The sequence below is a fragment of the Dipodomys spectabilis genome, unplaced genomic scaffold (genome assembly GCF_019054845.1).
Source record: "Dipodomys spectabilis isolate Male_0828 unplaced genomic scaffold, ASM1905484v1 ptg000046l, whole genome shotgun sequence".
NCBI lineage: Eukaryota > Metazoa > Chordata > Mammalia > Rodentia > Heteromyidae > Dipodomys > Dipodomys spectabilis.
Genome location: NW_024870723.1, coordinates 3,088,506 through 3,116,081, shown reverse-complemented (window position 1 = coordinate 3,116,081; position 27,576 = coordinate 3,088,506).

The window sequence follows — 27,576 nt, the reverse complement described above, 5'->3', positions numbered from 1 at the left end:
GTTGTTTCTACTGGGAAGTTTTCCTATTGACCTTTCATGAAGGCAAAGAGCAAACTAGGAAGTTGTAACCCAAGAAGAATATTTATGTCCCTGAGGTAAAATGGTTCTGGTCTTTTCTTTCCCCATGAGACTAGATCCTGTAAGCAGGCCTCAGAAGTTCTAGGTCTCATTCAGGTCACAATCAAATCCTCTCACAAGGACCAGAAGGACAGAAAAATCTCTATTGTGGATGGCGTAAAATCCACAGATGTTGGCCACAATGTGATACAGATAGGCAAAAAGACAGTCTCCTAGAAACACCCAAGGACTGATCATTTGTTGCCTTCCTAAGAAAAAAGCAATCACAGAAATTTTATACAAATACATTGGTGTGCTGGACTTTCTATTCACAGCAGAAACTAGTGGATGTTAAAATCAAGAAAGACTGCAGAGATAAAAGCGAAAGAGGAAGCCCAGACAAGATGTCCAGGAAGAAGATTTGAAAAGCCAACTATAATTGCTCAGAATTGTCTGATGGCCAATTTAAAGGTGCAAAGAGGGACCAACCTAATCCAAAAGGCCAATAGAAAAAGAAAGATGAATTTGATTGATATGAACCTATTTAAGATGCTTTATTAGGAAAACCAGAATACACTGGAGAACATTGTGTGTAAGTATGCCATTGGTGGTATACAGCAACACCTTAGCCAACTTCTCTGCGAGAAACAATACCAAGAATCAGAAATTCAGCCATTGGGTCCTTCATTCACAGACTCATGCCTGTATGTTTGTATTCATTTATGCGTACAAGCATTCGTCTATTTCTGGATCAATTTGCATCGTGGCCTCCTAAGATATATTTGAATGTATAAGCACAGGAATTCATTTATTCATCCATGCAAAGAGTTACTTATTCATGCATCCATGAAACTCTTTTAGTTAGAGATTCTTAAAAGTATTCATTAATCTGTTCAGAAGATTGCCATTTTAAACCTACTACACTAAAAGCCTTGGATTAAGTTGTGGGTAGAATGAAGATGATTTCCTGTGCTCACTAAATGCACACATAAGAGGAGACATTAAAAAAAACACGAGTTTCAAAATGCTAAATATTATGCCAATACAAAATATGTGTTGCATGTAAAATATGGAAGTTCGCAACCAAGGAAGACTTAATTCCATTTGGGGAAAAGTTTGGAATAGATTGCACAAGAGAATGTCATCTTTTAGTTGGGTTTAGATAGGAATATATAAGCCACAGGAACTATATAAGTACAGGCAAGAAGTTGAAAAAGCAGGTGACCCTGGACAAGAAGATGCTGGGTGTAACAGGGGACTCTGTAAACCTGGAAAGCAGAGATGCCAATAGAGGCCCTTGAAAACAAATGGAAGCCTGATCATGAAGGATCTCAGATGCCAAACTTAGCAAGTGAAAACCTGGTCATGAAGGACCTTGGACACAAAGCTTAAGAGCTGGGACTTACCCTGATCGGTGGTAGTGAGCTATTTTAGAGGTCACTTTTATCATCATAAATGGCCTCAAGGAGGTTTTCCTAGGTAGTCATGGGTGAGGAGGGGGAATTCTGGGAAGCTATTATGGAGGAACTATTGAGGTCCAGACCTGGAACCATGGAGGAGAAAGAAGAAGGGGTAACGACAGAGAAACAGAGACAGACAGAGACAGAGATAGACAGAGACACAGAAGGAGAAAGATCCTTTGCATCTTTTGATGGAACTTGAAAATTGGCCTGAGAAAGAGAGGTAACTCGTTACATGTTCACACATCTAGGAGATAATGGTGCCATCCAGATAGTGAGGATGCAGGGGAAGAGGAACTGGGTTTCAAAAGAAGACATGGATCTGCAATGGATTTGCAATCTGGATTTGTTGTATTTCTCATGAGGTCAGCAGATATCCTTGAAAGCAAAAGTAAATAACCTTGGGCTCCCTGGAAGCCAGCACACCAGAGCCTCTTCCTCCCGCTGTCCTGTCAGTTGGCCTCAGTTGTAGCTGAGATCATCAGCCTCACTCCTCCTGGAAGGCCCTAACCAGTGGCCCTGGTTACTGGAAGCAGAGCGTGACAGGGTATGGGCTGGGGAAGTGGGTGGAATGACAGCAAAGTGACTTCTGGAGTTTGCCTATTTCTAGCAGTGTCTCTCCTTCTTGATGCTTCTCAACCTTGGCCTGAGCTAATGAACCTCAGAGAGTAAAGCTGTTTTTTGTTTGTTTGTCATTTTGAGGTTTTCTGGTTGATTAAGAGCCATGCCAGCAGGAGGACATAAAATCACCAGCAATTCTTAGCTGAGGATCAGGGGGGCATTTTTCTCCCCTCCTGACAAAATGCTGAACTCAATATAAAAATGCTGTTTCAACCACTTTAGATGAGAGAAATTGTTAAAAGGATTTTTCCCCCTTTCTTCTTTTGTTTTCACCAGAATTGTTATGATCCCCCTCTTCGCATTTTTCTGCTTTGTCTCACACCCCCTGTAAATCAGATATCTCTTAAAAAAAAACTAACAAAAGAGCAAAAATTGAATTCCTGGTGACAGACAAAACTACAAAATGAATCTCACTCTGTATGAGGGCTAACGAAAAACACAACACTATTACCCAGTGACACTCTGATGTTTAATTGTCCTCTTCAAACTCTGGTTCCTCCATCCATCTCCACCCAGTCCCCCTGGCCTGCAGCTTTAAAACTCCTTTACTTTTCTTAGATGAGGAGTGCAGCCTGCACAGCTCCAGTCTTCTGGGAGAATGTAATTATCTGCAACTGGCATAGATCCAGAACTCAGCTCCCCCATGGAAAGGATTTCTTATGAAAGATTAAGTGGTAACACATATGTCAACAGCATTCCCAGCTCTGGAGTCATTCTGAACAAATAGGAAAACGGCAACAGTTCCTCTTTCCAATCTGGAATCTCTTCCCTGGGTCTTTGATATCCCAGGTGGCACAGAGCTCCTGAATTTGTTCAGGTGTTGTATCACAGGAGCCAATCGACCGGTGAGGGGGAGACAACAGGTTTATCCACGGTGGGTATGCAGGGAATAGGAGCCAGGGAAGCAGCTGGCTTTGAAGGCAGCCCTCCCTAAGAGGTTGGAGAGTGCCAGGATGTTGCAAGGCCACCAGGCCAGCTCTGCCCAGGCCTTCTTCCTGTTTCCTATAAGCCCTCTTCCTTGGCTGGCATGGCAACACTGCCCTCTGCTGGGGCAGCCTAGTCATCACACTCCACCTGAGCTCCCATGGCCAAGGACAATGTTGGGCTGGGAAAGGGATGGGGAGAAGAAAGGCTTGACATCTAAGTAGCCTGTAGGTGATGTTCGCTCAGGTGTGGCTATAGGGTCAAGAGCCCCCATCTCTGATGTCTGCCTTCACCCAGGGTTTTGGAATCCCACAGACAGCAGTGCTTACTATTTGACCCCGAGTATGTTTCACCTTTCTGAGCTGCAGAGCAGAGTAAGTCACCTAAGTGACAGGGCTATGGTGGATGTGAAATGAAGGTTCCCTTTTCAGCCAGGGTGACCTTACATCCGGATTTCCCCAGGATGGTTTCCCTTGATGCTTGTGGTCCTGATGTAATTGTGCCCGGCATCCATTTGGAGCTCAAAAGGCTCCCATGCAGAAGGTGCCCACGCCAGTGATGAATATTACAGACAGGACAAAGCCCAAGACCCAAGTGCCAGACACGGCAGTTACTCAGTGGGTGTGAGGTTCTTGCTCCTTGCCTACCGTACTGGCTTTCTACTGTGGAAGAACACGTCCATGTTGAAAGGGAAATGTGATGTGGTTTCTTTTCCTTCTCTTTCTGTGGTACAAATCGGATGCTATTTTTCCTGTGCAAAGTAGGGTGATACTGACAGGGGGGAAAAATTAGAGGAAAGGCTTGGGAAGCATAGGAAAGCAAACTCTGGGAAGAGCCTAAGCAACCCTCTTCACTCTCCCCATAGAAGAGGGGGTGATAACGTTGGCTTTGCCTTTCTGGGGAACTGCAGCAAGATTCAAAGGCCAAGATGGGTGTGAAAAGACAATATTAGACAGTATGCTTATCTCATTATCTTGTTTTCAAAAGAATAGCAAGTACCCACAGATGAAGAAAAATATATCCCTAAGAAAGAAGCTACGAATTTTCAGCACATAAAAGCGCACAGCCGTATCTATCTAAAATTACACTTATTTCTTCCATGCCTGAGAAATGTGTGGAACTATTGAAATGTCTACCACACTGTGATAGCTCAAATTAGGGACAACGGCCAAAGTTTGTTGCACTGACATCCTCCAGGGGAAGCTGGCACCAAAGCCAAGGTAGCAGCTGATCTGCATGTCTATTTGCATAAATTTGCATTCATGTGACGCTGAAAAAAAATAAATGCTGATATTAAGGAAAGTGGTTTTCTTCCAGACCAAAGCTTCTTAGGGGAGGAGCACAAAAGCAAGGACCAATGGCTTTGGAAACTGGCCCGTTAACCTTGTATTTGCAACGACCTTGGACGGAGTTAGAACTTTTTTTGTACTTGTGCTCCCTTCTCTAGAAAGGAGAATGCTAATAACTTTCTGCAGAGGATGGGTGCAAGGATTAAGTGAGTGAATGTGTAGGAAGGATTCGCTTGGCCTATTAAGTGCTTGGATATTAGCTACTATTATTACCCAGGTCCTGCCCAATGCTCCTACCCACTATCAACATGAATCATGCAGCCTTTGCTTGCTTTCTTCTGGAAATGGTAAAGGTTGGATGTTTGAGCGAGGAGGGAGCCTTGGAACATCTAATCAGTCACTTTCAAACTTTCATCCTATTTCTTTTCAAATAACCATGGAACACTTTGGGGGAATGGCATCTTACAGTGGAAACCCAGCGTGAAGAGCTACATCGCATTGTGGTTAAGAAAATAGGCTCTGCGGACAGAGACAGGTCTGATTTCTAGTTCTGGCGAAGCTGCTTATTAGCCTTCTGACTCAGGGCAAAACATTTACCTTGGCCTTGTGCCTCCGTTTCACACACGTATAAAATAGAAGTCATAATTGTAAATGTTTTATAAGGTTGTTAGGAAGCTAAATGACTTTGTACCTACTGAGCATACAGTGCAATTCCTGGCACATATGAGGGACCCAGGAATGCTGTTCACTCTTGAGATGTTAATAAATGAGATAGACCAAAAGCACCAGTATTCCAACTGAAGAACCACACAAGGAAGTCAGGAGAATTCCTCTCTTGAACCCACAGAGCACAACGTCAGAACTCCTGATCTAAGCTGCCATTTGGAAACTAAGGTCCAGAATGCTCTTATCCTGTAATCCACACACACACACACACACACACACACACACACACACACACACAGAGTAATTTAAACCTTCAACCACTCATGATTCTAACTGTGCTACTCTCACTTGTGGGCTGTATGACAGCCTTGCTCTCCCCTGTCCTTAAAATCACAGCTCTAAGGCAGCCTGTGTGCTTTAAACACAGTCTTTCCAGGTCAGATCGCACTGAGGGAGACTGTGTGGGATCCCCAGCAGCTGATTCCCAAGGGGCAAAAGTGTCCTGAACTTGGACTGCTAGCATCTCCTGCTCCTTCTGATGGCTCACAGCTGAAGGGGAAATGAGTCATTTGGTTAAAAATAAAAACATGACTATGTACCCTACAAGGCTCCGTTCACGATCAAACGGCAGGCTGGCAAGGATACGCATCCCAAGCGGCCAGCCACATCCAGTGGGCAGCCCAGGAAGCTGGGGTAACACAGCTGGGTCCTCGCCTTTTGTTTTGCTGAAACATGGAGACCCAGGCATCTCCACCTTGGCTGGGTTCTGAGCAACACGCAGGACTGAACCATGTTATCCTGGGGTGAAAGGGATGGCCACCTTCCAAAAGAGAAGAGCTGGGTTGAATTCCGGAGTCACTTAGAGGACACAGGGTAAAATTCAGAGCCCAAAGGGAGATGGCCCAGTGGCTTCACGTGACCAAGACCCAACCATAGAGCGTCAGTGATCGAAAGCCACATATCTGACAGTGAAGGGCGCAAGACCAAGATGGAAGCTATCATTCTTTATGTCATGACTTATCACTTCATAACTAAATCACTGAAGCACCTCACTCTTCATGATTTACTATCTAATAGTATTTTATGAAATTAAATAAACTTAACAGTTTATTATCTATGTAATAAATTATGACTGCATAAACTACTTGCTGACATAAACTACGTGTGTAAAAATTATTTATAAATGTGTATCTGTGCAATGAATGGAGATGAATAAGTATTATTACTTATGTAATATTTTCCGTTGCTACTGCTCCCATCGCTCTGGCTTCTCAATGGCAAAAGCTCTGTGTTGAATTCCTCATCAATCAGATGTGAAAACCGAGATGGGTTGTTTTTCCTCTGCTTCTTCAGCTAGTACCCGGTGAAGAAGTGTGTGAAACAATCGCACCTGAGTCTAGAACCTGGACCCCAAGCACTGCACCCTCCACGTTTAGGTCCTGGGTTGTGTGTGTCTGTGAACAGGACTCTGCTTGCAAATTGTTCAACCCTCAGTCCTTGGCACTCAGGAACAGATACCCTGCAAATCACTGGTGAGTTCGCATTTGATGGTCCTGGTGTTGACCCGGTGGAAAATGTTTTCCTTCTCACTAAGGGTTTGTAACGTCAACCAGGATTGCTTTCTTCAGCCCCATTGGGGTCATCTGTCATCTGAGAGAAAATAAATGCAAGGGTTGAATTGGATGGCGGTGAAGCCAGGGGTGGAGTGTCAGCTTTACTGTGTGACTCTGGAGATGTTATTCACCCTAGCAGAACCTCTACTGACTCAAGACAAGCAAGTCAGAGGGTTTCCTCCAACAAGAGCTTAATCTCAGCAGGATTTAAAGCCCAGTTTCTCAACCTCAGCCTGATGGATATTTTGAGCTAGGTAATTCTTTGCTATGGGGAACCTGACCTGGGCATTGGAAGAAGCTCCTTAGAACTTGACTCTCCCATTTTTAAGCTGTCAAGAGTTCATCGCATTGTGAGAACTTGGGAATATCTCCAAATGTTGTCAGATGTTCCCAGAGATGTGGGAATAAAACATAAGGTTACAAATACCCAGGTTCTGCCCTGGCTATGACATCATCCAGTTTAACATCCCCTAATAGGTGGTTTTGCCTCTCTGGGCCTTACCCCTTCCTTGCAGAAAGAGGAAACTGTTCTATTTGGCCAGGAAGATGGAGCCATGGATGTTCTCCAGCTGTGATTCTTTCCTGCCTGTGCTGTGGGTGGAGGTAATGATCAGTTGAGAGAGAATTGGTGCCAAGTGTTTTGATGTAGGTACAGGACTGTCAGAATTCATGGCTTTTAGGAAAGGCAGAGTGGGGCATGAAGGCAGTACTGTGTTCACTGCAATTGTCAAACCTGTTGGCAACACAAGGAAACTCATGAAAATCCCATTTCAAATCATTACAAGTTGTTTTTTCCCTTCCCCTCCACAAATTATACCAACATCAAATATAGTGAAAACAGGGGTTATACCATGGGGGAGGGACATACAAAGCAACAAAGAAATCATCTTATAAATATGTTAGAAACACTAGCAAGAAAGAAAAAACATTTGAGTCCTTATCTTGGGGTTCATTTCGCTTAACATCAACTTATCTGACCATTCCTGCTTGTCTCAGACATATACTAGTTATTGCAAATAAGGGAAAAAACAAATTGTTTAAATAGGAATACAGGTGGACCCATTGCAACAATGAGATGTACAAGATGTTGTCAAAAATGAACTTTACAACTTTGGCAGGGTGGAGGGGAGGGGGTGGAGAGGGGGGAAGATGGGAAGGGATGGTAAGGGGAAACAAAGGAGGAGGCAACAATGCTTGATAAGAAATGCACTCATTACCTTGCCCTTGTAATTGTAACTCCTCTGTATGGTATTTTCACAATAAAAAAATATTTATCAAAAGAAAAAAATTACAAGTTCAGATCATTTTCATCTGAGCGCTACCTAACTTTTCTTCTCCTTTGCTCATAGATAGATTGATAGATACATAGATAGATAGATAGATACATACATACATACATACATAGATGCATAGACAGAGAGAGGGGAAATAAGCAAGAAATAGAGGTGATGATAGATATCAATAAAAGTAGAGTTAATAAAGATAGATTGATAGATATTTACATACATAAACACATAATAAATAAGGTATATAGATAATAGAAAATAGATAATACATACATATACGCAGATATATAATAATAAATAGAAAAGAAACATCTTGATAAATACTAATAGAAAATAGAGAGATGATGGAGATAATCATAATAAAGACAGATAATAGACTGATTGATATAGATAGATTGATCGACAGATGTATTCTCTTGTTGTGTCTCTGGAGAGCCTGACTAACATATTGATTGTCATCCCCATCAACCATGTTTACCCATCATTTAGTCAGATAAATTGTGTAGTGCAGGAGCTATGCTAAACTCTAGTAGAAGACATCATTTCTCAAGCCAGGGAGTTTGGTTCTCTGTCTCTTTACTATAAACCCATGAGCTTCTCTTGGAAATGGGCGTGATGCGCCTCTACCCTCGGTCTCAAATGCTCAGCCTGGTCCCAACAGAGATAAGAGGCTTTGGGAGCTCAGAAGTCACTCCTCCCTAGGAGAGGAGTCATTTGGACAGGTGTGTGGAGAAACTTGCCAGATGTACAGACTGGAGTTACCCCAGGCTTCTAGTCTGCCTCCTCTGTTGCTAGTACTCCTAGCAGAAAGCAGGCACCATTCTCTCTCATCTTACCTCATTCTTCCATGTCTTCCTTCACAAAGCAATCAAGAGGTACAGCCGTACTGGCCGATCAAGATGATCGGCAAGAGGAATGAAGTACTTTTTTGAGAGTAACTGAGACAGCTCAGGTCTCCCATGGTAAAATCAGGAGCCCACATGATAGGCTCAGAAATGATGCACCAAGAAACAACAAAAGACCTGAAGTGAGGACAGCAGCTGGGACCCTGCGAATGGACGGAGCAGATGGAGGGATGTGTTCCAGACAATTAAAGGAAATACCAGATTCTATTTGCCAACTAATTACAGAACATCATTCAAACATCATCCTTCCAGAACCTGCTCTCTGGTCCTCCTTCACTGAGCCCTGATGAAGAGGAGTTTTTCTCTTGCTTCTTTTCATTCCCCTATTAGTAGGGGATGTACATCTTGTAACTTCTCTAGGCATAAGCTTGGCAGAGATGAGTCTGGCTTTCTTAGGATGCTCTTCTCAGCCACCTAAATATGCTCATCTCCACCCTTCCTGCTGGATGGTCTCAAATTGTACAAACTGGGTGGATTTTTTAATGCATCCCGATGCCAGGACATCAAAAAAAAGCCTATCTTGTAAATCTTTCTACTCTGACTTAGGATGAACTTAAGATAACTCCTATGAGGCTTGGATTCCATCTCCATTATTCCTTCTTGGTTGGGTTCCAAGGTTTGTGAGATAATCACATTATCCCATGTACTTTAGAGTGCATTAGAAACTCCAAAACTATCATTCAGATGTTTGTGTGGAGCCTTTGTGTGTGTGTGTGTGTGTGTGTGTGTGTGTGTGTGTGTGTGTGTTATAAATAGCTAGTTACATTTTCAAAACCCTTTCTTCTCCTGAGTCATTTTTCATATTGAGTCCCAGAAAGTCTAGTTCTATAAAATGATGAGAGTGCTCTGGGGGGGGGGGGGGATTTTAAAGAGTTTACAGAACAAATAAATTGAATTTTCAATTAAGCAAATGTCTTTATGCAGACCTTCTCAGTGCCTTTAAGCTATAAATGTTATCAACCCACAAAAGTTTTTTTAGCTCTTTTTTCTTCCTCCTTCAGGTACCACTTATTTTCATTTCCTAGAATCAATTTAGCAGAAAATAAAATTGGAGAACTACTGATCTATATTGCCTTCTATCAAGGTAAATGCATTATAATGATCATTTTAAAATTAGAAAAATGAAAGCCAGGAAACCAAAGAAAGTAAGGCACAGAGAAATTAGGTCACTGATTTTTTCATCTCTCTCTCTCTCTCTCTCTCTCTCTCTCTCTCTCTCTCTATATATATATATATATATATATACATACGTATACATATATACATATATAAATACATATATATACACACATATATATGTTTATATATACATATATATTAACTATGACTGTTTCCTTTTTTTCTTTTGTAATTCTTGCCACAAATGCTCATTCTTTTTTTTTTTTGCTAGTGACTTTAACTCAGGGCCTGGACATTTTTCCTGAACTTCTTTTGCTCAAGGCTAGTGCTCTACCACTTGAGCCACAGTGGCACTTCCAGCTTTTTCTGAGTAGCTTATTGAAGATAACAATCTCATAGTCTTTCCTGTCCAGGCTGGCTTTGAACCATGAACCTCAGATCTCAGCCTCTCAAGTAGCTACGATTACAGGTGAGAGCCACCAGCACCTGGCCAAATGCTCATTCTTATTCCTCTCCCAAGACCACAGAAGCAGAAATCCTGGGCATAGCACTCAGGAAGTGTTGGTTTCACAAGCACTCCAGAATGATCAGGATGTGCCTGTGCTGAAGATTCATTGATTCTGAATTTCTAATTTTTTGAATGGAACTTGCGAATGGATTAGTGACCATTTTCAATTCCACAGCTCCCAGTTTGGGTGATTGCACTCAAGATAGCTAGGCTGGTGATGATGCTTTGTTAAATAATTCCATTTTTAATAAACTACAGTTGCACGCACATGCACGCGCGCGCGCACACACACACACACACACACACACACACTTGTACACCCAAACTTTCCCACTTCTCAACCCTGGCATGTGCTACATCTCTGCACAAATCCACTTACTGAGAAAATGTTGCCTTGTTCCTGAAAGCTGGGCGGGTCCCTTTGGAATGGTCATGACTCTCACTGGGACCATGGGAGTATGCTACCCATGTCACATGCTTTGCCTGCCATGTAGGTTTATCTCGTAGTTTGATGACATCTTCTCTTTGCCATAAACTGGTAGGGCTGTGACATTAAAATGTAAAGAAGATGCATGCCCATAGTCCCAGCCACCTAAGAGGCTGAAAATAGGAGGATCAGAGTCTGAGACTAGCTCAGGAAGAAAACCCAGCGGGTTCCCCATTCCCAAACTATGACTGGCTTGGTTCATGTCCATCATCACGAGCTATGTGGGAAGCTGAGATAAGAAGATGGCTGTTCCAGGCAAGCCCAGACGGAGAAAGTCTGTGAGACGTGTTTGTACCAAGGGAAGATGGATACAGGGGTGCACTCCATGAAAGGGCGAGCCAGGGAGATGGGTGTTTGCCAGGAAAATAAACGACAGGAAGGAAAACCCAGAAATGAGGAAGAACATGACACAGTGGAGGAAACCAGAAGTGCCTCTGTTATCTGGAGGTGACTGCCCTAGATGGGGGAAGAAGAAAGGAAAACCCGTAAGTAAAGGGTAAAGGATAAGTTTGAAAATGTTGGCAGGTGCCTCATCACTGGGATAAAAAATTACCTGGAAGCCAGACGCCGGTGGCTCACACCTGTAATCCTACCTACTGAGTAGGCTGAGATCTGAGGATCACAGTTCAAAGCCAGCCCAGGCAGGAAAGTCCGTGAGACTCTTATCTCCAATAAACCACCAGAAAACCAGAAGTGATGCTGTGGCTCAAGTAGAGTGCTAGCCTTGAGCTGAAGAGTTGAGGGACAGCTCCAAGGCCCAGAGTTCAAGCCTCATGACAGGAAAAAAAAAAAAAAAAAACTCAGGGGACAGCCGAGCACCAGCAGTTCATGCCCCTAATCCTAGCTACTTGGAAAGCTGAGATCTGAAGATCACCATTCAAAGGCAGCCTGGACAGGAAAATCCAGGAGACTCTTACCTACAATCAACCACCAAAGTGCAGAGGCGGGGCTGTGGCTCAGTGCCTAACAGTACCCATGAATTCAAGCTCCATTACTGGTACACACATTCTCTCTCTCTGACTCTCTGGCTCTCTGGCTCTCCATCTCTGTCTCTCCTCTCTGTCTCTCTGTCTGTCTGTCTGTCTTTCTGTCTATCTCTATCTCTCTGTTTCTGTCTCTGTCTCTCTGTCTATCTCTGTCTCTGTCTGTCTCTCTCTGTCTCTCTGTCTCTCTGTCTTTCTCTGTCTCTGTCTCTGTTACTCTCTCTGTCTCTCTCTTTGTCTCTCTATCTCTCTGTCTCTGTCTCTTTGTCTTTCTCTGTCTCTGTCTCTGTAACTCTATCTCTATCTCTCTCTGTCTCTCTCTGTCTCTGTCTCTCTCTGTCTCTCTGTCTCTCTCTGTCTCTCTTTCTCTCTGTCTCTCTGTCTCTCTCCAGGACAATAGGGAGCCATGGAAGGATTCTCAACAGAGGAGTAGCATGTTTAGATTAGTATTTTCTGCCTGTTGAGCAACTGAGGGAAGAATTTTAATGATTGTAGTATTTGCAGTATGAGGACATGGACCACATAGGGATGTGTATCTACAACCTAAGTACTGAGTTTTGCTTCACAATAAAGTATTTATTGCTTTCTCTCTTACTATACCTCACTGGATTTGGGTTAGATTGATACCCTAGTATTACCAAAAGCAAAACTAAATATTAGCGGTAGAGTCTACTTGAGTTTAGGCACTTGTATCTCTAAATCTTTATTTTAAATGTCTGTATTTACTTATTATTTATGTATGTATGTATATGTGTATGTGTGTGCATATGTATGTGCATGTATGTATGTGCGTGCATGTATGTGTATGTATGTGTGTGTATGTACTGCAAGTACCAGAGCTTGAACTCACAGAATCCTGCTTTTGTTTGATTTGCTTGCTTACAGCTAGCACTCTACCACTTGAGCCACCCCTCCAGATGAAAATGGAGTCTTGCTCTCTTTGTAGCTGTCTTTACAGTCCTAGAGGCTCAGCTGAGGTGTCTGTAAGACAGTGGCCAGAGGACACTTTTGTCTAGTCAGAGCATAAACAGGCACCACGGCTGGACAGTGTGCTGCTGTCCATGCTCCTTCCCGTGTTGATGATGAGCCTGTGGACTTCAAGCTTGTGAATAAAGCATGGCCACCACTCCTACTGTGCCTCATCTTCTCTCTGGCCTGCCTCACATCGTAATATCTTATTCTTGTGAATAGAGGACCCGTTGACTCTCATCTGAACTACAACATCAGTCTGTGAGGTAGGCCAGGTGAATGGGGAGAAAGAGGCAACAGAAAGCTGGACCCGTTCAGGGGGATGGCATGAGATCTGGACTTTCATCTAAATGTTCTGCATTTACTACATCACGACACCAATGTCTATCATCCGTTACTGTGTCAGGAAGACATTGGGAAACCTAGTGTGAGAGGGGGTGCCTGGGGGAAGGGAAGGGGAAGGGAGGAAGGCTGGAGTGAGTTTCTATGTACTACTTATAGCTTTACACATGCCTATGTTCTACACATTCTACCTCAGCTCAGGACTAGAGATGTTTGAAGGGAAACAGAGGGATAAAAGGAGAGAGGTGTACCTGCTGGTGTTATTGCTTCATGTTGCAGGTCACAAGTAGTTCCAAAGGACCTGTTGCCCCAAACCTCCAGCTTTTGAATAGGCTTAGAGCCACTCCAAACTCAGATACACATCTCTTTCTGAGGACAAGCAAAGGAGACAGAAAGCCAGGAATGTATTAGGAAGAGCAGTCAGCCGAGTCCCAGTTCTGTCATTTACCTCATCCACCCTGAACCTCAGTTTTCCCATATGCAAATAAGGCATTAACAATGCCTACCTCCCAGACCCAACAAGATGTGTTGAGTGGACTAAGTAACTCCGGAAATGATCTTTCCCCAAATAACTTCACAGCACCCTCCCTCTCTGGCAGCCTTGACTCATCTTGATAACGCTGTTGCTGTCCTTCCCATTTTAAATGTCAGTACTCTCCCCTTTTGTCTTCCCGCTCCTTTGTCTGGTTTTATTGCTCATGCCCCTGTTAGGCTATATCTCCACTTACTGAAGATTCCATTGAAAATTCTCGTTAGTTGTGTCTCTCTTTTTCTTTCACAGGAAAGCAAAGATGGTTTGTCAGATTGGATCATTGCACTATTCCCAGTTTCTTGAGCACAAAATAGACACAGAGTGGGTATCACATGACTGAGGAAATGAGTGAAACTACATCCATGGTTTATCTTGCATTTTTCAGAATTATTTGCCTTGTTACCAAAGTTAGCACCGCTTCATTTTACTATGTAATATGTAAACCCTGCCTCCAACAATAAATACATACGTGCATAAATAAACAAATAAGCACTGCAAAACAAAAACACAAGAAAATTCACAAATGGTAATGGAAAGGCCTCAGGAAAGCCTCCTCTTCCACTTCAGTATCTACTTAGCTGTACAAGTGCCCACCTCTACTCTGTAGGTCACATCCTGATGCAGTATAAACATTCTTGTAGCACATTCTCCATGCCAAACACAGCTCTTAGTACTCACCAGCATGAATTCCGATCTTCACAAGATTGCCATAAAAGAGCAGCCATTTCCCATGTAATTAACAAACAAAGAAACCGAGACAGTTACTGCTTTTTCCACATATAAATTCTTCATGATGAAGCCTACTAACCCACAGCTGCTTTTCTAGTCCAAGCATGTTGTAATTGGTACATCTTCATAATTAAGCTCAGAATTCATTTGCTTCTTTCATAACTACTTCATATTGCTATGGGACTTTAGTTTCACACCCGCCGCTTACTGCTTTAGTAAGCTTGTCTCCTCCCACTTGGGTAATTGGAGTGTTTTCAATATATCTTTCTTTTAGCAGTTAAATGGTTTTCTTCAGTTAGCATCAACCAATCAGCATCAGCCCAACTCCTGTCTGACTGTCCTCTCCAGAATTAGGTGCAAAGAAATCTCTTCCCTTCCAAACTCTGAGCTGGCCCCATTTATAAATTCCCACAATGCCCATTTGAGTTTATTTTTATTTTTATTGGTGGGGAAAGAACTAGAGCTTGAACTCTGGGCCTTGGCACTGTCTCTTAGCTTTTTCTCCCAAGACTGATGTTCTAGCACTTGAGCCACAGCTCCACTTCAGGCTTTGCTTCCATTAGGTATAGATAAGAGTCTCAGGGGCTTTCCTGTCCAGGCTAGCTTTAAACTGTGATCCTTAGATCTCAACTTCCTGAGTAGCTAGAATTACAGGCATGAGCCACCCATGCCTGTTTTTTTTTTTTTTTTAAATTTCTTATTGGTAACATTTGCTTCCTTACTTCTTTGCACCAAGGAGTGGATGCTTTCTGTGAGATAGGAATGCTAGATCTTGGGAAAAGAATGGCTTGTCTTTAAACTTAGCAGGTGCCCATGGAACTCAATAGGGGGAGCTATCCCTGCTCTTCCCACTGGGTGGCTGAGGATTTCCTGTCAATCACACATTCTTCTTGGGCCTCCAATTTCCCACATGTAATCTGACAGTAGCTTCCTATCCTAGGTGCCTGAGAATCCATGTGATCATCATGAGTTATTGCAGTCCTCAAGCTGAGATAGTGATTTACAACCTGCACAGCACTTACCGAAGAGAGGAGTTATTTCTCAGCCTTACACAATCACAGAGACACAAACCGTGTGGATGAACAGACGCAGTAGTTCCCACACTCTCTGCTTCACACTATCTGACAAGAAGAGACCAGAAGGTATAATATCAGTCCATGAACTCTTCTCAATATTTCAAAAAATGCTAACGGGAATCATATATTTCCCCAGTAAAATCAGACTTTAATTGCTTTTGGTGGGAATTATATCAACTAAAATTAGCACTTATTGGAAAACTAATTATACTTTAATAAAAATGTCTTAATAGACATACCTCTTGGAATATTGGGGTCCTATGTAGAAGAAGTCATAGGAGAACTTAGCAGCGAAGAGATAGGGGACATGGAGCCCAGAGATTCCTATATTTTGTGCATGTGCAAATCAAGAAGCAATTATACTTTGAAATTCCTTTTTTTTTCCTTTTTTTTTTTTGTTCATTGTGGGGCTTGAACTCAGGTCCTGGGCGCTGTCCCTGAGCTTTTTAACTCAAGACTACCACTCTCATACTTTGGGCCCACATTGCCATTTCTGGTTTTCTGGTGGTTAATTGGAGATAGGAATCTCACAGACTTTTCTGCCTGGGCTGACTTCGAACCACAGTCCTTAGATCTCAGCTTGCTGAGTAGCTGAGATTAGAGACATAAGCTTCCAGAACCCAGCTCTGAAGTTCTTGCTACTCTTCTTCACCACACCCATCTGTCCTCTGCTGATACATTCACTTAAGATCTGTTTGGTCTTATTCTGTCCTGCCTTTACCAATCTACCCTTCAAACCGCAACCAGAGTAGACCCTTTGGTATGAACCTTCCTTCACCTGACTTGATAGACATCATCTGATAACTTCATATCACTGCTAGGACAAGCATATTCCTGACATCCCCACTCTTGCTGCTGGGAATACAAAGCTTGTGAAGCTCTGGACTCAGCGTTGAGTGGTGCTGACATCCGTGATGATCACATACGTGATTCCTAAATGCACCTCTGTGGTTCAATTTATGGTGCCCACTCACCCTCCACGGGAGACTCTCCTCTCTGCCGGCATGCCTGACATCTCTGACTCATTCTTCAGGTCACCACTTCCCCTCTCCTCCCAGCCTTACCCAGGAGGCCTTTACAGCCTTCCTCCACTCCAGGCTGGCTTGACTACCTGCTTTGAGTTCTTTGGTCCTCACGCTCCCCCTCTCTTCTGGAGCATATTTCTCACATAGTGTTTTCAACTTCAGGAGATGTGGCATGTCTGAACAAACATGGCTTCTATCAGGAAAGGCAGGAGTCTTCTGACTGATGGCTGCAGGAAAGGTCCTTTGCATGCCAGAGCACTGTCAGTGCTTTGAAAGCTTCACACACTTGGCTTTTCTCTCCCTGGAGTTCACATTTTGAGAAGGCAATGTCTTGCACTGGGTTGATTCAGGCATAATTTTAGGGCTATCAGAGAGTACAAAAAGCACCTTAGTAGATGTTAGCAGACAGATTCTGCCTTGCGGAATGGAATGACATGGGTGAGTCTCAAGGGCAGAGGCCCATTGGGAAGCAGCTTCTAGGCAGAGGCACTTAGAGTGGCTTCAACACACATGTCAGAGGCCCCTCACCTGCATGAGCGTAGACCCAGACAATGAGGGGAAGGCCTGTCAGTCCCATTCTGCAAGATCACTCCAGATATCTTCCTCTGGCCCCTCAGCTTTTTGAGATCCATGAAATACAAGGTCAGGCAGAAAGGTCAGTATCTTTTCTCCCTTGCGTACAGGTCGGGGCTATAACTCACTTTGCCTGAGCATGTGAAGAACTCTGCCAAACTTTCACAACCTCAGCACTTGACCTCTAGCTGTTGCTTCAAAAGATGAGAAAACCCTTACTAAAAAAAAAAAGGAGAGTCTTTTAGGCTTACGATCAGGGGAACTGGGAGCTTATAAAAAGTTGCTTTTTTAAATGAGAAAAGCAGGACTAAAAGATGTTAAATGGCCATCCTGAAATCTATTGTAATTATAGAGAGTCTCTGTATGTATACTGAAAGGAAAATCAGCCAAAAGAAATGTTGAATTCTGGGGGGGGCTGGGAAGGTGGCTCAGTGGTAGAGCGCTTGCCTTGCATGCATTAGGCCCTGGGTTCGATTCCTCAGCACCACATAAGCAAAAAGACAAAAGCCGGGAGTGGTACTGTGGCTCAAGTGGTAGAGCACTAGCCTTGAGCTGATGAGCTGAGGGACAGTGCCCAGGCCCAGAGTTCAGGCCCCACGACCAGACCCAAAAACAAAAATGTTGAATTTTATTCCTACTGTGCTATAGTACATGGGGCCAGTTACTTAACCTCTCTGTTCTCCTGTTTCTTCATCTCCAAAAGGGAAATGAAATGAGATTATAACCCTAGTAGCATAACGGATGTCTATTAAATACTGTGAAAGAGGCTCTGTCTAAAGAGACATGAGGGGCAGAGAAATATCAGGGTCTGGGAGGAATACAAAAGTGAACCAAGTATGCAGAGCAGGCTAAATGGAATGGAGAAATGCATCAAGCCAGGGAAATGGGCCAGTTAAAATGCAGATGTAAAATCTGAGCTCTCAAGATCTTTCTGATGGGGAACTTTGAAATCTGGCCCAAGAAAGAGATATAGCTAGTTTACCAAACAACCATGACAAATCCCTACAACTAAGGACCCCAGTCTTTGAGCTCCAAATCTTCTTCTTGGCCTTCCTGCTACAAGTATGCTCTGAAGTAGTAGGTGAATGTTTGGCTTGTAGGCTATAATTCTTCCATCTATAACAGAGGTCCTAAGGACTTTATGCACGTTTTTTGTATGTCAGTACCCTCAGCTCTATTATCATAGGAATTTTTTTTGTTTGGTCATGGGGCTTGAACTCTAGGCCTGAGGCCTGTCCCTCAGCTCTTCAGCTCAAGGCAAGCACGCTACCACTGCAGCCACAGCGCCACTTCCCATAGGAATATTTTTATAAGTGAAAATAACACTTAATAATGGCTAGTACATAGCAAAGACTAAGTATAAATTATGACAGCCCTGGCCATTGCTAACATTCCTTTTCTTAGCGCTTCCCATTATGAAATAGAATGCCTATATTCTTATTCATTGACGTGATCAGAACTCAGTGTCATTTGAAACCAAGAGATATGACTCTTGGAGATGATTCTTTTTTTCTTCTTTCAGTTGACCCAGAAGAATTGTTAGCTTGAACATGGTGGAAGTAGCTCACTCCTGTGATCTTAGCTACTGATCAAGCTGAGACCTGAGGACTGAGATTCAAAGCCAGCTAGGACAGAAAAATCTATAAGACTCTTATCTCCAATTAACCAGCAAAAAAGCCAGAAGTGGAGCTGTGGCCCAAGTGGTAGAGTACTAGTCTTGACCAAAATAAATTTAAGGGACAGCACCTAAGCCCTGAGTTTAAGCCTCAGTGCTCACACACATACATGCACACACTCATACAAGCGCATGCACATGCATGCATACACACACACACACTACCCCCCGCCATTCACACACTAATCATTGACTCTCAGTATTAGGCTTTCAGAAACATCTGCCTAACCTTCTCTAACGTCTCTCTATGACGCTCCATACATGGCAGATCCACATATCCTTGAATGCCTCTGATGACAGCAACCTCACTGCCTTAAAGGTAGCTGGTACACAGTTCAGCACGCTAAGCTCTCCATCATTGATCTAATGTGCAACCCCAGTATCTTCTTCCTTTCTTCCCCTACACCTCTATTAAATCATAGCAGAAGCCCTTAGCAATTTGCAAGAGCCAAACTCCAACAACATTTTTCTCCAAATTGTAAACGACTCAATTCGTATTTGTTGATCATTCATTCTTTTCCTACCCTCCTCCTGAAAAAAAAAGTCTTCAGCACATTTTACCATTCAAAGAAACTTTTTTTCCCTTCCCTTCTGCTGGTTCCCACTGGGATGAAAGGCAATAAAAAGTCAAGAAGAAGTATAGGTTTGCCTTCTGGCTTTGTCGCTTAGACGAATAACACCATAAAAAAAACCTACATTGGTGAATGCTATCGGTTAAAGTGAACTCTTTCTCCTGACACAATGCATTCCACCTGGGTCTGGGGCACCATGGAGGGCTGGGTATTGGACAGGGAAATATTTCTCTAGGGATGGATACATTGGTGAGTTAAAGATTTTTGCATTAAAAACAAGTCCTGCTTGTAAAGTCCTCTCTACAGTTAGGTTTGGTCTCCCTGTTGTGTGAGTCATGTAAATAAATCTCAGGGAACATCATGAAGTACCTGCCAATTGAAGCAAAAAGGAAGAGAAGCTTCCATTCAGCCTTTGCAGCTATCAAAGGGTCTGCTCCATTAGTCACCCTTTCTCCCTCCACCCCTACCTCAATAACATTACCCTTCCCTTCTTTTCCTTTTAAAGTCCTTTGTATTTCTAATCAGCTCCCTAGATCTGTCATTGGCTTTAGAAAGTCCCATGCATGCATAGGCATCATGAAAGGATCTTATATTTCACTTTCCAGTGAAAACTATGCTGGTTGGGAATGTTAATATTTAATCATAGTTAGATAACAAGTCTGAAAAGTTGCAGGAGAATTTTTCCATTAAGATATGGAGATACTTGGAAAGTATTCTCACCTTGTTCACAAACCTTATCAGGCAAGTAGAGACGGCATATGTTTTAAGGAGGGAGAGAAGGGAAGGGAAGATAGGGCTAACTCAACTTCCCTGCCAAAGGTTAAATGCAAATTTGGAGAGCGGAGTAAATGCAAAAACAGAGAAAGGGCCTCTTGATTCCTGCCCTCTATGACCAGCTTTAGCAAGGTTAGGAACAGAAAAGTAGACACTTTGATGTGGGCAAGAGGGGCAGAGGCAGATGTATAAAGGTTGATTCTGAACTTTTCTCCCATGAGAATATAGCTCCCTGGACAACATAGTAAACTACATGCTAGTGCTTACATCTGGGATGCACTCGGTAATTTATAAGATGTCTTGTCAGCTCTAACATCCTTGAAGACTCCAAGAGAGGAGACTGGTAAGATATATTGTCGTGATCAAGGAGGATGCTGAGACTTCATTTCATGAAGTTGTTTGCCATAGAGTAGACATGGCTGAGTTTTGAATGCAAGACTTTCTGATTCCTAGCTCAGCACCTGTTCCACTAAAGAAAATTTCCTTTTAATAGGTGTAAGAGAAGCTGTTCTATTTGTGGGGGAAGATGGTAGTGATAGTGATAGTACTGATGGCAATTTACATTCTCTTCAGGTTTTGAATAGTGCTGAGTGTCAAGGATATCCCTCCTTTTATTCTTGAAATGATCATTAGATAATTTTTGGCATTATTGTTTATTAATTTCAAGGTGAACGGAAGTATAAATCAGAGAGGCTAAATTCAAAATTACAGAGGAATTTTTGAAACCTAGTTATAGGTCAACTGATTATTTTTGCATTTCACTAAACCACATATAAAGAACAATAAAAGAAGTGGGAGTTAAGTGTGATGATTAATTTTACGGGTCAACTTAACTAGACTAAGGGTTGCCCAGATTGCTGGCAAACATTATTTCTGGTTATATCAGAGATGGTATTTCTGGATAAGGTTAGTTTTTGAGCTTGTAGACTAAGGAAGATGTCTCTTACCAAATTGGGGATCATCCTCTAGTTCTCACATTCATGGAAGAACAAAAGAAAAGGAAAAAAGCTATATTTGCTTTAGGCTATATTTGCTTACGCTGGAACAATCATCTTCTCCTGTCTTCCAGTCTGTCTCTCCCAGCTCTAGGACATCCACATATGGACTGGACCTGTGTCACTGGCTATCCGTAGGCATGTGGCATTCAGAAGCTGACAGAAGCTAATCTTTTCAGAGCTTTATTCTGTGAAGGGTGCCCACAAGGTAACTGGAAACTAACAAGGGTCTGAGATTGAGGAAAGATGCTAGATGCTGACCCATAGGGTCCATAATTCCCCAGCCATATTGAGCAACTTCTGTCTGCAATTCTAATGCATGAAAGGGCAAATTTGTTTAAGACTGTTAGAAAAACCTTAAAATTTGTAAGTAGAAAATCATTGAATCAATAGAATATAAGAGGCTAGACAGCGATTCATGGTAGACTTCTAATGGAGAGGAAGGTCATGTAATTGCATACTATGGGTAAGTTCTATGGACAAAAGGAGGCTGTAGTAGCAAAATGGCTGAAAGAAGTCAAGAGATATCATGCACACACACATTTACTTTAAGCTGAAAATTGAATGTGTTTATAGGGTAGAGAAGGGTATATTCAAAAGGCTGCGATTCAAGGTACAGGAAAGAGAAGGAATAATCAAAGGAGAAGTCAAAGGCAAACACGGAAGGACTGCAATTTAGAAAAGAGGGTCACTTTCCTTTGAGACACCCGGTGTACTAAAGACACGGGCCACTGGATAAATCCTATCAGATTTCTTGAACAAAAAATAAGTCTCAGGGTACAGCTTAGCATGGCTGACTTTTGCTTATAATCCTGATGACTAAGAAGGCTGAGATCCAGAGGACTGTGTTTCAAATCTAGCCCCAGACAGAAAAGCCTATGAGGCTCTTATTTCCAAGCTCTCCCTCAAAAAGCCAGGCTGGAAATAGTTCAAGTTGTAGACTTCCAAGCAAGTAAATAAGTTGAGCAATCCCAAGACACAGATTTCAAATCTAGGTGCTGGCAAGAAAGGACAGGGTGGAAAGGAGGGTATGGGAAGGGAAAGGAAGGTATGGGAAAGAAAAGAAGCAAAGCAAATCAATGGGTCCGACATTCAATTCCTGAATTGGTCCCTTTTCACATCCTGAGCTGGTAAGTCAATCAACTTCTCTGAACCCGAGTTTCTAGTTGTGTGAAGAGGATCTTCAACTTCTTGGATTAATTCAAAGCAAAGATCTCCAAATTTGCCTGAACTAATGTCTCCATAAGTTTTTCACGGTGCTCAACAATGCCAATTCGGTAGTTGAGTACAAATGATCTTATATATAACCATTTGACATACATAATTTGAAAAAATACAACATTCTCATCTCATTCTTAAATCAATGCAATCCTTCACAGCCTGTGTGTATCCATGGACACCATAAACTTTTGTGAAACTTGGCCACCAGAGTGGCATCTCCATGTCCTATTCTACATCGACCTGCAAATAGTACTTGGTTTTTATCAGTGCAGTAACATCTAAAATCTTGTACCTCATCTTTCTCTCATAGCACTGAAAGGATTGTGTGATTTGATGCCGAGATTTTGTAAATTACTTCCATACTTTGAATGTCCCAGGAGCTGCGTGGTACTTGGCAGATGTCAAATGTCATTAAGGTTTTCTTTATAGTATTGGATATCTTTTGATGCACCTCTAAGTTTTCAATAACATTTGGGTATCCTTTGTACACTACAGGAACTATCATTCTAAAGATAAATAATACATTATGGCATACATAATGTATACTACATAACGAGTTCTCACAAATTAATAAGACATAGGAGAGGTAACACTAAGAGAGGTGAAAGGGGAAGCCTAGGAGGAGGAAGAGAGAAATATCAAAAATAAACCCCAGTGGTCAACACAAGATTGAAGTGGGATTGGCCTTCTCTGGCTGGGAAAATAAAATCAAACTAGGATATTACATTTCCACTTCTATACATAAAAAATAAAGTCTGAGTTATCTAGTTGTGAACTACAGTGTAGGAAATGAAAACTCCTCTCATATTGAGGGAGGGAGATAGAAAGGAGGAAGAGAATAAAGGAGAAACGGGGAGAGGGAGATGGAGAGAAGAGGGAGGGAGGGAGGGAGGGAGAGAGAATATATAACTACAGCATTTGGGAAATTAAACTGGAAGTAGTTGATCAAATTTAAAACTATATCCATTTGCCACAACAATCCCACTTTGAAGGATTCCTTCATACAAAAATAAACACATCAGCACACATAAATATATGGGCAAAAGTTTTTATTAGATAATTGTGCAGGAACAAAGTTGGAATCAAACTAAATGCCTGTCACTAGTAGAATAATTCTGATGCATCTATCTCTTCCATGGAGAATGGTTTAGTTATTAAAAGGATGAGTTAGATCTATGCATATTGTCCAAAAGGGATATTCAGGGAAAAGGCAAAATGCAAAAGAGTAGAATTCCTTCTAAATAACAAAGTAGAAGAAAAATAATCCTATGGTCCACAAGAATATGGAAAACCAGGTAGAAAAAATACATTTAATTATTAATAATTACTCAAATATGTGGTAGGAGGTGGGACAATGGGAATGACAAGGGAAAAAAATCACTGGTTCTATCTATCTATGTCTATATCTGTTTATCTATGCAATAAACATAAACTACATTTATATATGTTAATTATTTATATCCATTTATATACATATACCTACATCTACATGCATGTATATGATTCATATGACATATATGATGTACATCATATAAAAATATATGGTGTATCGTGTACATGTCTATATATTGTATGTCATATATTTTGTATTTGTCATATGGTATATCACACATATTATATTGTATGATATATAGTTTATATGTCTGGCACACATGATACACATAATGATATATAATATATGCACAATATATGTTATATGTATTATACATGACATCTATGAGATATACCTCATATATTTTTGAGATATATGCCATATATATGTGTGTGTGTGTGTGTGTGTGTGTGTGTGTGTGTGTGTGTGTTTTGCAGGTGGAAAACAGTATTTTTGGCTCTTAGTGCTATAAACATTAAGTCCAGTAAGTTTATTTGCTTTTCTCTCTTAGACACATTTCACATTCTTCTAGCATTGTGCTTTCCCACACCACAACCCACATCCCACGGTTATCTCTAGGTTCTTCCTGTGTATCTTCTTTACTTTGTCGAATTTTTATCTATCTCTCCATAGAGCTTCCTCTCCCATTCACTTTTTCTCCCTCCTTCTTCCCCTTTAGTCTCTCCCCTTGGTTCTATGCCAGAAGATGTCATGAAAACACAAAACAAGGATAAAACAGTGCACTTGCCTTTGAGGAGTTCATGATCTGTCAGGCTGAGGATCAGCATAGTTTCAGATACTAATGAAGGAAGTAGGAGACTGTGCCAGATGGATCTGATTTCAATGGTGAACAAGGTTAAGTCATCTACTGAGGGAGGAAAGGAATTAAGGGCTGCAACAAGGAGTCAACAGGAGATGGGTGGAAGGATTGTCATCCAGCCATCCTCCCTGGGGAGTTTTGAAATGTATCTTTCTGAAAGCAGGAATCTGGGCTCCGGCACCCCTGAACGAACGCTTGTTTGGAGTCTAATTCCTCCTTTCCTCAAGTCTATATCTAAGATCTATGGGCAAATGAAGTTCTGCTCCTACCTGACATCCCATCTTTTCTGTGACAGGCACTTAGAGATTAACACTGCTGCCTCACCCATATTGAGAACACACAAGATTCCAGCCACATGTACCATCTCACCTCCAGACTGTATATTTTTATAGAAAGAGAGGCCAAAGGTCCCCGGCTGGACACTTTTCCTGGACCAGTTCAGCTTCTCTTCCTGGACAAGGTTCCTGGCAGGGCCTCCAGAACAAAGGTCACATGGCAGGGCCATTTTAGGCTGGGTTCCTAAAGGCTGTGTCCTAGATTTCCAAAGTTGCATCTTGTGGTGCTACCTTTCCTCTCCCAAATTCCTTTTCTGAGCTTGAAGAAACGGCTTCTGCCAGCCCCAGAAGCCTCCTGCCTAGGAAAAGCCAGGCCTGAGGAGCTTCCATCAGACTCCATTGTCTGTGTCCTGGGACAGCTGCCAAGGCTCAGGCCTCTTGGCTGGGGATGTAGAAAGGCCCTGTTCTGATCCCATCTGTTCAAAATTGGAGAGCGAAGCCAGATCTCCACCTCCTCCTCTTCTTCCTTCTCCCCTCTCCCTCCAAACCCCCAAGCTCCATGGATGAGTGAATTATTTGGAGATGAAAAACTAGAGCCCTGTCAAGTAAGTCTTCTTGCTTGACAAAGATGAATCTAAATATAGAAAGGTACAGCAAAACTACACGGCAGAGCAAGCAACCCAGATCAGGCTCCCAGCTTCTGGGGTTTCCTTCCTTCCTTCTTTGGCACCTAGCCAGGCTCAGGGCAGATTGTGTGCCACCTCCTAGCTCATACTACACTCAAGCCCATATGCACACCAAGGTCAGCTCCTCTTAGGAACCACCAAGGCATCCCTGGGACCCTGATTTTTTCATCAGCAAATAGCTTTGACTCTTTTTCTCTTGGGAATATATGATCTCCTCAAAGAATCACCCTTAAGAAGGGAGCCAGACTCTAATACCCATGCCACTAGTCCACAGAGAAAGCACTTGTATTTCCGCTACTGAATTCAGTCCTATCTACTGTCCAAGTATCATTGCTCTTGTTTTATAGATATTTGAACACTGAGGCTATGAGGTAACTGATTAGTCCAATGTCATCTTCTCAGGTCTGTTTACCCTGTTGCAGACAACTCCAGGTAAGGATGGAGCGATTCATATTTCTGGATTCCCCTAGCTGCTCTGGCTTTCTCTGATCATGCCTAAGAAGTATCAACATGATCCTCATCTAGTTTAACTAAGAATCAGAGAATCCGATTTCTTGGAGTCAAAAAGAACTTCAAGGAAACATCGGACTGAGTCTCCTGTTCTCACAGAGATCACAGGTCCCTCACATGCTAGATCCATTTCTCATAGACACCACAACAAATTATCACACTCTGATGGCTTTTTAAAAAATGGGAGCCAGGCACTCATGGATTATGCCTGTAATCCTAGCTAATATAACGGCTGAATTCAGAGGATCATAGTTCAAATCCAGCCTACCCAAGAAAGTCCATGAGACTCTTATCTCTAATTAACCACCAAAAAGCTTGAAGTAGAGCTATGGCTTAAGTGGTAGAACACTAGCCTTGAACACAGTAGCCCGGAGACAGCACCCAGGACCTGAGAGCAAGCCCCAGTACTGGCACACACACACACACACACACACACACACACACAAATTATGACCTGCTAGAACTGGAGGCAGCATATCTTAAATCAAGGCATTGGCAGGACTGTGTCTCCTCTAAGGCTATAGAAAAGAATCATCCCTTGCTTCTTCCTATGTCTGTGATTACCAGCCTTGCCTAGCTGTCTTTGACTTATAGTTACATTGTTGTAGTTTATACCTTTGCCTTCCTAATGTCGTCTCTGTGTAGTTTACTCTGAATTTATCTATAGATTCATATATGAAAAGAATATCCATCTGTTACTGGAGTTAGGATCTACCCTAATCTGGTATGACTTCATCTTAATTTGATTATATCAGCAAAAGCTCAGTGTCCAAATAAGATTGCCTATCCATCAAGAAGCAGAGACAGAGGATCATATTGGAGGCTAGTTTAGGCAGAGTCAGTGAAATCATATCTGTAAAACAAACTGAAATCAAGAAGACTGGGAGCCTGGTTGAAGTGGTAGAGTATGTGCCTAGCACATGCAAGACCCTAAGTTCATTCCCCAATACTGCACAAAAGATCACATTGAGGTTCTTGCTGTGTGGTCATCTCTCTTATCCACAGAGCTATATTCTAAGACAATAATACCATCTCCTGTATATACCAGGCATTTCCTACACTTACATTCCTCTGGTTAATTTATATGCTAAGCACAATGAAAATTTTAAATAATTGATAGTAAAAAAATGACAACATTCTCTAACAAAGTTATATGAATGTGGTCTCTTAAATCATATGATTGCCCTCTACTCATTGTTCTTGAGATAATGTGACATGACACATGCCTAAGAAAGGAATGAGTTAAATGGTGTTATTATTGTGACTTAGCATTAAACTATCACTTGGAGGTTACTTGAACATATGTACTGTGATACAAGGAAGTCACTGTCACTGCCGGCATGCTATTAATAAGTGAGAAGTTCATGCAGAATGGAGACATTAGACAAAGAGATGAATCATGTCCAACCCAGGGTAGAGAAAGAGATCATCAAATTTCATCATAGCACTCAGAGGTTGCAAAATGCAAAACTTATGAATAGTGTCTATCTAGAATTTTCCCTTCAATAGGTA